This window comes from Petromyzon marinus, chromosome 49, assembly GCF_048934315.1.
Source record: "Petromyzon marinus isolate PM22_M1 ecotype Great Lakes invasive population chromosome 49, UKy_Petmar_22M1.pri1.0, whole genome shotgun sequence".
In the NCBI taxonomy this organism is placed as follows: Eukaryota; Metazoa; Chordata; class Hyperoartia; order Petromyzontiformes; family Petromyzontidae; genus Petromyzon; species Petromyzon marinus.
This window is the reverse complement of record NC_133715.1, coordinates 4,882,282-4,895,116: the sequence shown is the minus strand read 5'-3', so window position 1 is coordinate 4,895,116 and position 12,835 is coordinate 4,882,282. Positions and strand designations below refer to the sequence as shown.

At 50.5% G+C, this 12,835-nt stretch overlaps 1 long non-coding RNA gene across 1 annotated transcript; it reads right to left on the bottom strand.

Moving 5' to 3' along the window:
* Positions 1-269: 269 nt before the first annotated feature.
* LOC142931117 (uncharacterized) lies at positions 270-3,096 on the bottom strand. The gene is made up of 2 exons (XR_012947132.1): positions 2,846-3,096; positions 270-332 (listed from the first exon to the last, which is right to left on the bottom strand). It is a non-coding gene; the product is annotated as an uncharacterized LOC142931117 (long non-coding RNA).
* Between the last annotated feature and the right edge of the window lie 9,739 nt (positions 3,097-12,835).

Sequence of the window (12,835 nt, the reverse complement as noted above, 5' to 3'; positions counted from 1 at the left end):
GAGAGAGGCAGGCGGCTGACTACATGAGCTTCACGATGATGTACATGAGCAGCAGGCAGATGAGGATCAGTGCGAAGTTGACGAACAGCTCCTGCATGTTCTTGGCGGCATGAGATCGGATGTCACGCTTGTCCTTATCCATTGTGACGTCGTCTCAGGGGCAGTGTGTGCCACGTGCGACTAGTATTGCTTCCTCCTCTTCTTATATCTTCTCCTCCGCTAGATTGGGTGTCTCCTTGAGTGTGTCTATGTCCTGATGTCTTGTGCAGAAGATGCCAGGAGATTTACATGTATGTTTATTTTTCTGCTGGATATGTCGTTTATTCCGGATTCTGGGGACAGATCATAATCATCATCATTCGTATTAACACCATAACACGATAATCATCATCACCACCGCCATCACCATCATCACCACTATCACAACCACCACCACCACCACCATCATCATTATTACAATTATTACAACTGCCATCATTATTAAAAGATCTACCACCATCATTGTTGGCAGCAGCATCATCATAATTACCGTAAAAATATAATCAACACCATCATCACCATTGTCATTACCACTATCAAAACCATCATCATCATAATCAACACTATCACCATCAGCTGTAGTAGAATTATCACTATCATCGTCGTTAATACCTAAGAATATTTTTACTTTTTCACGTTTCCCACTGCCCTTAACGATGTCACCTCTGAGCGGTTTCAATGTCACTGTCCTCATCAGCAACCCGTGAACCCTTCAACCAATTCTACGGTGTGCCTTGTCGTTAGGGCTTTGATTGCATTGCGACTCATCTGTGAGGCGTGGCCCTTAAATCAATGTCGTGTCGTGTATGTTGTGTTGTGTATCCCGTGTTGTTTATGTTGTGGCTGTTGTGATGGGTGTGTTGTGTGTTATGTTGTAAGTGTTGTGCTGTGTATGTTGTGTACGCTGTGTTGTGGGTGATGTGAATGTCGTGTCGTGTTGTGTATGTTAGGTTGTGGGTGTTGTGTATGTTACGTTGTGTATGTTGTGTTGTGGGTGTTGTGTTGTGGGTGTTGTGTTGTGTTTGTCCTGTGGGTGTTGTGTATGCCGTGTTGTGGGTGTTGTGTTGTGGGTGTTGTGTTGTGGGGGTTGTGTTGTGTGGGGAGCGGTAGTGTAGCGGTTAGCACTACACTGCGCTACAAACCTGACGACCCGGGTTCGATTCCCGCTAACGGCCAACACCAGTGACGATTATCTGAACCGGTCCTGGGCCTCCCCTAGGTCGACTCAGCCTCAAATGAGTACCTGGTGCGATGTGTAAACATCGCCACTGGGGAGACAAAGGCGGCCGGGCGTGGTGTTGGCCACCCACCCCCTCGTGTGCCGTGCCGGCCTTTAAAGGTGCTCGCTAACAGCACTTGCCCCTACAGTCTGTTCAGGCTATACGGGGGATCTTTGTCTTTGTTACGTTGTGGATGTTGTGTTGTGGGTTTTGTGTCGTGCTGTGGATGTTTTGTTGTGTGTGCGAGTGACTCTTCGCAATTATATTTTGAGCAAACTATCCACAAATATACAAAAATATGATTTTTAATAAAATATGTAATATGTAATATTTTATTGTAAATATGTAGCATTTTATTAATACAACAATTTCAATAATGATAGTAATTTTCACAGACACGCCTACCAGATGATAACCATTACTTAAAGAGAGGGTCCTTGCCTTTAAACATCTGCTGGTTTTCCCATCATTGATTCAAGCAGACAGCCTTACTGCTGATGAGACACCGAATGTCGAAACTGGTCCAGCGTTTGTTTTTGTGTGCTTCTATTTGAACGAATGCAGCCGATGAGATACACTCGCAGAAGGTCGTTGTGCTGATGGGATGCGTATAAAAATAATTACCGAATTACAAGACGCACAACCAACTTTAAAAACAAAATGAGTGCATCTTATAACCTGGAGAAAACGGCAATAGTAGCCGTGGGATATCCAGAGGCATGTGGTAACCAGATAACGCGAGGGCGCATTGCAATTAGCAAACATCTCTTATCTCGTAGCTGTCCACCAAGGCTGAGTGTCTGTGTCTGTGGCACACCGCGGGGGGTTCTGGGACTCCGTCACAGGGGCCTCAGTGACGTCACGCAGCGTCAGTGCACTTACCGCGTGTGCCCCAAGTCAAATGGAAAGTTTTCGTGTTTTTGTTTTTATCATTGGCCAAAGTTTCAGAATCGAATGGCATGCACCAGAATGGGATACACACGAATTTTATTTTTCTACCCACGTGACTTCACCGAAAGAACCAAAGAGTATGGATTCCTGCAGTCACGAATGCTTCAAATCAAGATTCAAATCAAGATTGGGACACACAACATAATCGTACAGCTTGACGATAACAGATGTGTGTGTGTATATACGTATGTGGGGAGCGGTAGCATCGCGGTTAGCGGGCTGCACTACAAACCCGGCCACCTGTGTTCGACTCCGGCTCACGGCCAACACCAGTAACGATTTTCTGAACCGTTCCTGGGCCTCCCCAGGACAAGTCAACTCAGCCTCAAATGAGTACCTGGTGCGGTGTGTAAACATCGCCACTGGGGAAACAAAGGCGGCCGGGCGTGGTGTTGGCCACCCACCCCATTTTGCCGGCCTATATACGTGCTCGCTGACAGCACTTGCCCCAAACGTCTGTTAAGGCTATATGTCTTTGTATACAGAAATCCGAAAGGAATTGGCCAAACACCACAATGCAAAACCCTCCTGTGAACGAGTCTCGAGCCTCAATGATGCTTTTCCGAATGAATAAATAACACCTCCGCCCGCCCAACACCGCCCCCATCAACATCATCATCCGCACGAACACAGACCTGGAGGCGCTTGTACCGTTTTCCCAGCAGGAATCCGTCAGCGGGAAGACTGCCAATGCCCTCGCCAGCTAAGAGCGGCAGAGTCTCTCGGAGTAAATTAATTAGCGCCGAAAGGCAACAGCAGCAGCAGCAGCGACCGTTGCAGCGGCGACGCCACCGCAATCGTTCCGCAGCAGAAACTCAGCAGAGTCGAGGGGGGGGGGGGGCATTCCTTCTGAGCAGCGCTCCCATCATTTAAACTCTTCTCGTGACCTTGGTGTGACCCTCCCTCCCTCCCCCCAGCCCCTCCCTCCCTCCCAAACAAATCCCCCCCCCCGCCACCTCCCCACAACTTCCCCGGCTCCCCACTCAGCTCTGCACACTGAGTTCCCCACGGTCACTCCACAGCTGCACACAAACTCCCCCAGCGTTCGCTAAATGCGGCGACGGGGTAAGTGTGGGCTGCCGCGTGGCCTTCTGTGAGCCTGGGTCTGAGGTTGCACAGTCCCCGGACCTAATACGGGTTTTGCGCATTTTCATTTATTATTTATCTTCAGTGTTTTGGCGGAATAGCAGCGAACTATTTCATAACCCACTCGTGTTCAAATGCCTATCGCACAATTCACTATTATTGGCCCACATCATGAAATGGGAACGACCAACGTAATGACACCTCGCTCGGCCAGGGATAAGTGGTGCATCTACCTATTCTTACGCTACGTGTCCCACCTATAACACCAGGGTCTGCCCCGTGACCTTTGACACTCGCTTTACGTGGCTTAAAAGTACACACACTTAGCCGGGAAACAAAGCGCCGTTGCGTGCTGAGATGTATTATCAACCTACTTGCTGTGCTTTCTGCACGGACATTTTTTGTTCGTCGTCAATTGTGAGGAGTTGGAACGCGATCGCAAGTTGACAATGACGCGGTGGGAAATGCATCCGATCAGCACGGTTGGCTACGTACAGTGCGAAAGAAGTTCAACATAGTACAAACATTACTCTTTGGTTCTTTCGGTAGAGTCACGTAGGTATAAAATAAAATAAATCACGACGTTTCGATTGCAACACAAGCAATCATCATCAGGTGGGAAAACAACAGCAAGAAACATTTTTTGCTTAAAAGTACGCACACTTTTAAGCAAAAAAAACCCCTTTTTCTTGCTGTGGTTTTCCCACCTGATGATGATTGCTTGTGTTGCAAGCAATCATCATGGATTCCTGCAGTCACGAAAGCTTCAAATCTAGGTTGATACGTACACACAACCATCTGCCGCAAATTGTCCACCTCCTCGGATTTTTTCGCGTGGTGCTCCCGTTTTGCTTCCATCCACTTAGAAACACGCGTCTAGATTGTTTTGATGATTTTGCTGCTGTGGATTTCCACATGATGATACACCACTTTCGTCGTCGCTATCATTTGTGGCCAAGTCGCTTCTAGGATAGAAGCCAATCGCTCAGTGGTCTTTGCCTGGTTAGAAAAAAAAAGAGTTTAGTTTTACGTGCATGATTTATAGTGATTTGTTTACCTGGCCTATACTAATTTGCACAACAGAGAGAAAGAGACACAACAGTCTCTGTGTGTATATGTGATGTGTCTCTCTCTGTGTGTCTCTGTGTTGTCTCTCTCTGCTTGTGTGTCTGTCTGTGTGTCTCCGTGTCTGTGTTTTGTCTCTCTCTCAAATTTAGTTCTACCTGATGACGATTGCTTGTGTTGCAATCAAAACGTCGCATTCTATTATTCAATTTATTTTCTCTCTGCGTGACATTACCGAAAGAACCAAAGAGTAACTCTGTACCAGTTTGGACATACATTGAGTCAGGCTTGCTTGTACCAACGCTGGTTAACTGCCAGATGCTTATAATCTGAACCTCTCTGTTAGCTATGGGTCCTAGCTCGACACAACATAATTATTTTGGCTGGATGAGCGATCGTCTCCATAGTGGAAATTCTACGTTCTCAATGGCAGGTGCGAGACTAACCGTACCATCGGATAGCGTCCAGCTTACTTGATCTAATAAATGCTGGCGAACCGCCAGATGTTTCGCAGGCAATGACCCCCCTCTCTCTGTTAGTAATGAGTTGTTTACAGCCGTTTTAGCAGTGTGGTAAAATCTGGAAGACCGACACAGACACAGAGAGAGAGAGTTCAAATGAAACGGATGCCAACATCTGACGGGAGTATTTGATTGAAGCCAAAACATCCAACTATTAATCTGCACAACGCAACATATTCGTCAATAATACCGTGGCCTTAAAACAAAACCAGTATATAATGTTTAGTAATGTATATTAGGTAACGGTTTTGCGGTAACGGAGAGGTAGAGTGGCCTCTCTGTGTGCTGTGAAGAAGGGCCATCGCCCGAAACGTCGCCTAATATTTACTTTTAGTAAGCCACACGAATGTGCTGTTATTTGTGTTGTTATTATTTGTGCCTGTGCACCACTGCATTCACTAAATACAGTGTGAGGGGAAACAATCCGAGAGTCGAGGCCATGTTAATTAATAAATAAAATAACTCAGTGGGGGATCTAAGGGCTCGCTCGTCAATTCAAATAGCGCCATGTTCGACTCTCATTGGGCGAGAGGCTGCGGTCACGCGGTGGCAGCCCGACGCACAGCCTCGGGCACAATCTGATTGGACGGGGTGGAGGACCCACTCGAATCTGATTGGTTATCAGGGTCGTTTTGAAATCGGATTGGTCGTCAGGGTCGTTTTGATATGTAATTAGTCGTCACGGTGATTTTGAAAGTGACGTCAGTTCGGAGACGTTGGTTGGGAGACATCGGTTAGGAGACGTCGGTTGGGAAGACGTCGGTTGGGGAGACGTCGGTTGGGGAGATGTCGGTTGGGGAGACGTCTGATGAGAGACGTCGGTTGAAGAGACGTCGGTTGGGGAGATGTCGGTTGGAGAGACGTCGGTTGGGGAGACGTCGGTTGGGGAGACGTCAGTTGGGAGACGTCGGTTGGGAGACGTCAGTTGGGGAGACGTCGGTTGAAGAGACGTCGGTTGGGAGACGTCGGTTGGGGAGACGTCGGTTGGGGAGACATCGGTTGGGGAGACGTCGGTTGGGGAGACGTCGGTTGGGAGACGTCGGTTGGGGAGACGTCGGTTGGGGAGACGTCGGTTGGGGAGACGTCGGTTGGGGAGACGTCGGTTGGGAGACGTCGGTTGGGGAGACGTCGGTTGGGGAGACGTCGGTTGGGGAGACGTCGGTTGGGGAGACGTCGGTTGGGAGACGTCGGTTGGGGAGACGTCGGTTGGGGAGACGTCGGTTGGGGAGACGTCGGTTGGGGAGACGTCGGTTGGGGAGACGTCGGTTGGGAGACGTCGGTTGGGAGACGTCGGTTGGGGAGACGTCGGTTGGGAGACGTCAGTTGGGGAGACGTCGGTTGAAGAGACGTCGGTTGGGAGACGTCAGTTGGGGAGACGTCAGTTGGGGAGACGTCTGTTGGAGAGACGTCGGTTGGGGAGACGTCGGTTGGGAGACGTCGGTTGTAGAGACGTCGGTTGGAGAGACGTCGGTTGGGGAGACGTCGGTTGGGGAGACGTCGGTTGTGAGACGTCGGTTGCGGAGACGTCAGTTGGGGAGACGTCGGTTGGGAGACATTAGTTGGGAGATGTCAGTTGGAGAGACGTCGGTTGGGGAGACGTTGGTTGGGGAGACGTCTGTTGGGAGACAGGGGATTGGTGGAGAGTCGGGGAATGTTCCAGAGAGGACCGGAGTGGAGACAGTCAGTGTGGTTTAGTAAAACGACAATGATCACTCAGGGGGAGGGACGATATTTGATTTACATTGAATTAAAATAAAATATGGAACGTAAATGACCGAATTTTCAGCCTCAAATGGGTACCTGGTGCGGTGTGTAAACGTCTCAGCGAGGAAGACAAAGGCGGCCGGGCGTAGTGCTGGCCACCCACCCCTCATGTGCGGTTCCGGCCTTCATAGGTGCTACTCGCTAACAGCACTTGCCCCAAGCGTCTGTTAAAGGCTATACGGGGGATTTTTTTGAGTCAGAACGTTACAACAACAAACAAAAGACACGATAGGAATGCCACATGTAGGAAAGTTACGCGAAATACTCCAAAAACATACGAACAAAGCGAAACGATTTTGTTTTGCCAGGTAAAGCCCACTGAGCTATCAGCTTCTTTTTCAGAAAATAACTGGCCACAAATGATAGCTCAACGAAGTAGATTATATGGAAGTGCATAGCAGTGCCGAGGGTTGATGAATCGCCCACAGGAATGTCGAGAAATTCCCTTCCCGTACGCGTCGAGGAAGTTGCCATACTTCATGCATCGCCAGTGCAGCAAATGTGGACCGACGCTCGCCTGTTCCGTCTGTTTGGGATCGAGCGTCGCCCCCGCGCACTGCGTGAGTTTTCTCCAGGCGCTCCGCTTTCCTCCCACGTGTAAACACTCGATCGTTGGGCCGACAACACCTTCGTATTTAGAGGACCGCAGAGCTTGGAGGGGGAAATGTGGCACCGGCTCACAGCCGGGCGCCGCGATGGCGCTGAGGTGTTAATTACCTCGCCTGGTATACAGGAGGTCGTGGGTTCGATCCCGACCCTGACAACTCCTGTATATTTGGAGTTCGCCTGTCTCTCTCTCTCTCTCCGTGGTCGCGTGGATTTTTCTCCGTGTCCTCCGGGTTTTCCCTCCACATTTATGAACACGCTAAAAAAAATGTCCGCGTGACAAGCCACTTCGTTGAGCTATTATATGGGGCCCGGTCGCTTCTGAAAAAAAGAGCTAAAGTATATAGCTCAGTGGACCTTACCTGGTAAAATAAAACAAAAATCGTTACTGATTTTAGTGTTTGAAAGCCATCAGCCTCACTTTGTAGGGCACTTCGCCGGCAGCCGCGTTGGTCTCTGGCCAACACACTCACACAGTCGCGAGACTCTGTCCTCGTCATTTCTCTCTCTCTCTGTGTCTCGTCTCTCTGTGTCTGTGGCGGAGCGTGACAAGGTGACAGGAGACAAGCACCTGCTTACAGATAGCCGCGGCGGCGTTTCCTTCTTCTTCTTCTTCTCCTCCTCCTGTGTTTTGTTTAACACGCCATGCCACATTTGTTTGGTTTGTTCTCTCCCTCGGGCGCTCAACGCTTTGCGTTACGCGAGTGTGAAGTCGGCACCAGCTCCGGGAGATATGTTCCACGTGCGTTGCCAGGCCAGGAACGGAGAGTGGGGGGCGTTGCTTTGGAACACGAGCAGCGAAATGCTCTTTGAGGCTGGAATTCGTGCGAGGGCTCAAGAGCACGCTGGGCGGCTATGATTAGAACGACATCACGACAACCCTTTCCTCCTCGTCCGACTCCGCACGGCCTCCACCCGGGGCAGCTCGAGGGCGAGCAGCGTGGTAGGGTGGTAGGGTGGTAGGGTGGCAGAGTGGCAGCGTGGCAGGGTGGTAGGGTGGTAGGGTGGTTGGGTGGTTGGATGGTTGGGTGGTAGGGTGGTAGGGTGGTAGGGTGGCAAGGTGGCAGAGTGGAAGCGTGGCAGGGTGGTAGGGTGGTAGGGTGGTAGCGTGGTAGGGTGGTAGGGTGGTAGGGTGGTAGGGTGGCAAGGTGGCAGAGTGGAAGCGTGGCAGGGTGGTAGGGTGGTAGGGTGGTTGGGTGGTTGGGTGGTTGGATGGTTGGGTGGTAGGGTGGTTGGATGGTTGGGTGGTTGGGTGGTAGGGTGGTAGGGTGGCAGAGTGGAAGCGTGGCAGGGTGGTAGGGTGGTAGCGTGGTAGGGTGGTAGGGTGGTAGGGTGGCAAGGTGGCAGAGTGGAAGCGTGGCAGGGTGGTAGGGTGGTAGGGTGGTTGGGTGGTTGGATGGTTGGGTGGTAGGGTGGTAGGGTGGTAGGGTGGCAAGGTGGCAGAGTGGAAGCGTGGCAGGGTGGTAGGGTGGTAGGGTGGTAGCGTGGTAGGGTGGTAGGGTGGTAGGGTGGTAGGGTGGCAAGGTGGCAGAGTGGAAGCGTGGCAGGGTGGTAGGGTGGTAGGGTGGTTGGGTGGTTGGATGGTTGGGTGGTAGGGTGGTAGGGTGGTTGGGTGGTAAGGTGGCAGAGTGGTAGGGTGACAGAGTGGCAGCGTGGCAGGGTGTTAGTGTGACAGTTCGGCAGGGTGTTAGTGTGGCAGAGTGTTAGTGTGGCAGCGCGTCAGGGTGGTAGGGTGGCAGAGTGGAAGCGTGGCAGTGTGTTAGTGTGGCAGGGTGGTAGGGTGGTAAGGTGACAGAGTGGCAGTGCGGCAGGGTGGTAGGGTGGTTGGGTGGTAGGGTGGCAGGGTGGTAGGGTGGCAGCTCGGCAGCGCGTCAGGGTGGTAGAGTGGTAGGGTGGCAGGGTGACAGAGTGGCAGTGTGGCAGGGTGGCAGCGTGGTATGGTGACAAGGTGGCTGCGTGGTAGCGGAGCAGAGTTGCAGGTGGCTGGGTAGCTTCCCTGTACACTGAATGCGGGCACTGCGAGTATCATTTTGATTTCGTCGGTGGCAGGCAGGCAGGCAGGGTGGTGACGCTCTTGCCTCACTGCAGAAAGCGCCTGGCTTCCATTGCCTGTGTGGAGTTGGTTCTCCCCCTGTCGTGCAGAGTGCGAGTGAGCGCGCGGGCCGTGGTGCAGCGGTTAGCGCGCTGCGCTTCGAACCCGGCGAGCCGAATTCGATCCCCGCTCACGAGTGACGATTATCTGAACCGGTCCTGGGCCTCCCCTAGGTCGGCTGAGCCTCAAATGAGTACCTGGCGTGATGTATAAACATCGCCACTCGGGATACAATGGCAGCCGGGTGTTGTGCTGTCCACCCACCCACCTCGTGCTGGCCTTCATAGGCGCCTGCCTACAGCACTTGACACAACAGTATGTTAAGGCTATACGGGGATCTTTGTCTTTGGTATGTTCTCCCTCTATTCTGCACGGGTTTCCTTCGGGCTCTCCATTGTCCTGCCATAGCCATCCTTAATTGGGATCACACAGCAGTAGAAGCAGCAACAGCAACATCGTCCCCTCCTGCAATAAGCCTGGCAGGATCCTCCTGAAAAAAGTCTTGAGGCTCAGTGATAATATTTAAAAAAAACAACCATGATCAGCAGCATCACCACCATTTGCACCAGAAGAGTCAGCAATAGCAGCAGCAGCGTCATCATCAGCAGCTCGGATTGCCACCTCTAAGTTAGAGAAAACGTGGCTCAGCAAAATTAGAACTACTCAGTGGAACGTCAGTAACGGATATCTCCGAATGTAAATAATAGTCTCTGTCATGGGAATGTGGAATGTCTACATCTTGGAAGAAATAAAAAAGCGCCGCCTCTCTGTGCGTTCGCAGAGTGAGACACTTTGAGTCCGTCCACTTTGAGTCCCCGTCTGTGGATGGACCGGTCTCTACCACGAGAATGTGGAATTTCCACAACTGGCTCGCGGTCACTGATGGAGGGGAGAGTCACACCACTGAAGAAGACGCTCCGGGTATTCCTGCTGCGTTTTGGTCAATACACAATGCAACAAAGGCAAAGATCCCCCGTATAGCCTTAACAAACTTTTGGGGCAAGTGCTGTTAGAAAAGCACCTATTAAGGCTGGCACGGCAGCACCACGCCCGACCGCCTTAGTCTCCCGAGTGGCAATGCTCACACATCGCACCAGGTACTCACTTGAGGCCGAGTCGACCTATGGGAGGCCCCAGGACCGGTTCAGATAATCGTCAGCGGCATACGCCGTGAGTGGGCACTTGGGGCGCCGGGTTCGGAGCGCAGCGCGCTAACCGCCACAGACAGACAGACACAGAAAGACAAAAACACCCCTCCCCTCCCCACTACCAACAACAGCAGCAGCAGCATTCTTCTGCGTGCGGAACGTGTCAGTGACATCCATAACGGGCCCTGGCAGTGTCGTGCGAAGGCATCCCGCATTAGCAGTGTTTATGGTTTGGGAGTAGAGTCGGGTTGGTGGGGCGGTGCAGGGACACTTTAAATACACGCGTGGAGCAGGCCACGGTTCAAGGGCACGCAAATGACGCTTGGGTTACCTCGGGACGCGAAGCAAGCAGGGGAGGGGTACGGGCGGCGGGGGGGGATATGATAGAAGGGGTGATTTTGGGTGGGGGCATGATTGGGGGGGGGGCTGTATGATGGTAGGGGGGATGTGGGGTGGTATGGGGGGGGGGGTATGATGAAGGGGTTGGTATGAGAGGTATGGTGTGGTTCGTGGATCCAGGCGAGATGGAGCCACCGTTCCATTGTGTGGATTAAAAGTGGTCCAATTACGATTACCGTGGTTTTGTTATTTTAACCACTTAATCAGTGGGTTTTATTTTAAATAGTTTCTTGCATTAATGTAGTTTTTTAAGCCGTCCTTGATTGTATTAATGTAGAATAAATTCAGACTTTTTTATTTTATGCGGTATTTTTCTGCTTAATGTAGTTTTAAGCAGAGCTTTGTAAAGTATTCAGAAGCCATGAGTTTTAACGACATTGTATATACAAAGCGCCAAATACTCATTAGTCCTCGTTGTGGAGAATGTTAATAACGAAATTAACAAACTTAATGTTTACAGATCCCATCAGCTACATGGCCTTCTGGGATGCAGCGTCGATTCAATACAAGATACATTCAATGTCTGGCTTGCTTGCATCAATGCTGGCGAATTATCAGATTGTCAATCTAAAACTATTTAAAAATAAAATTCTATTTTTTTTTTTACCAGGTATGGCCCACTGAGCCATAGATCTCTTTGTTAGAAGCGACCTGGCCATCACAAATGATAGCCGAATGAAGGTGCTTATTGCGTGGAAATTTATAGCAGCCAAATTCTCTAAACGCACGTGGTAGATACTGCCAAATGTGGAGGGGGGAAAATGGAGGACCCGGAGGAAAATCCACTCCAGGAGAGACACGCAAACTCCAAATATACAGCAGCAGGTGTCATGGTCGGGATCGAACCTACAACCTCCTGTATACCAGGCGAGGTTGTTAACATCTCATAGCCACCGTGGTATGTAGAACAGAGCCCTCTCTCTGTTCGATATGGCTCCTAGTTGCAAGAAAAACTCCCAAATAATCATGAGCGTCGTTTCGGAAAAAATAATGGAATAACTCCTATTCCTATCATTATCGCCTCCGTTCCCATGACATCACCGCGTGCTCTGTGACTTTTAATATTTTTCGCTGTCTCTGACGTCACAGGACTGCTCTTTGTGACGTCACAGCACTCTTGTGCTCGTGGACTGCACATCGAGGGCGTAACGCGTTCTGAGCTCTGTGCAACATCACGGGCACGCTCTGCGAAATCTCATCCCCCCGCCCCGTCGTCAGCCAGAATGTGCCTAGCCACTCAAAATAATTATTATTTGACAATGGAGTCGTCACACGGTAAAGGAGAGAAAACAAGTGGCGGAAAAAACATGAAGAGGCTTTACCCCTTTCTGGCAATAAACCAGGAGGTGTTAAGGGGCCGCCCATAAATGACGTCACGCGATTTTGGACGATTTTTTACCCCCCTCGTCACACGGCGTCACAAAAAGTCAGACCCCCCTCGAATATGACGTCACAAAGCTCTGCCCCCCCCCCTCCCCTCACCAAAAGCATATTTCCATTTTTAAAATAAAACATGCTTCAAATCATATTCTTGGTTCTTTCGGTAAAGTCACCACGTAGAAGGGAAACAATAAAATAATACAAATCTAAAAATAAAATTCTCACGTTTCGACTGCAACACAAGCAATCATCATCAGGTGTGAAAACCACAGCAATACAATTTGAAAAAAGTGGCGTTTTTTTAAACGTTAGCGCCACGGAGAGCGATTTGGCAGTTTGTTCAGATGGACGAGTCCATCTATGTTCGAAAAGAGGAGGGGGAGACGAAATTAATGGATGCGGTCTGAAAGCCACCGTAAGCGTGACCAATCAATTAAGACCCGAAATGGTTGATCAAATCCTTCCAATGATTGCTAAGCCAGAATCCATCTTCTCGGTTGAAATTGTCTCTGTGTTTGTATATGTGGATAGCCTCATGAACGAATCTCTCATGGTAGCCAGATG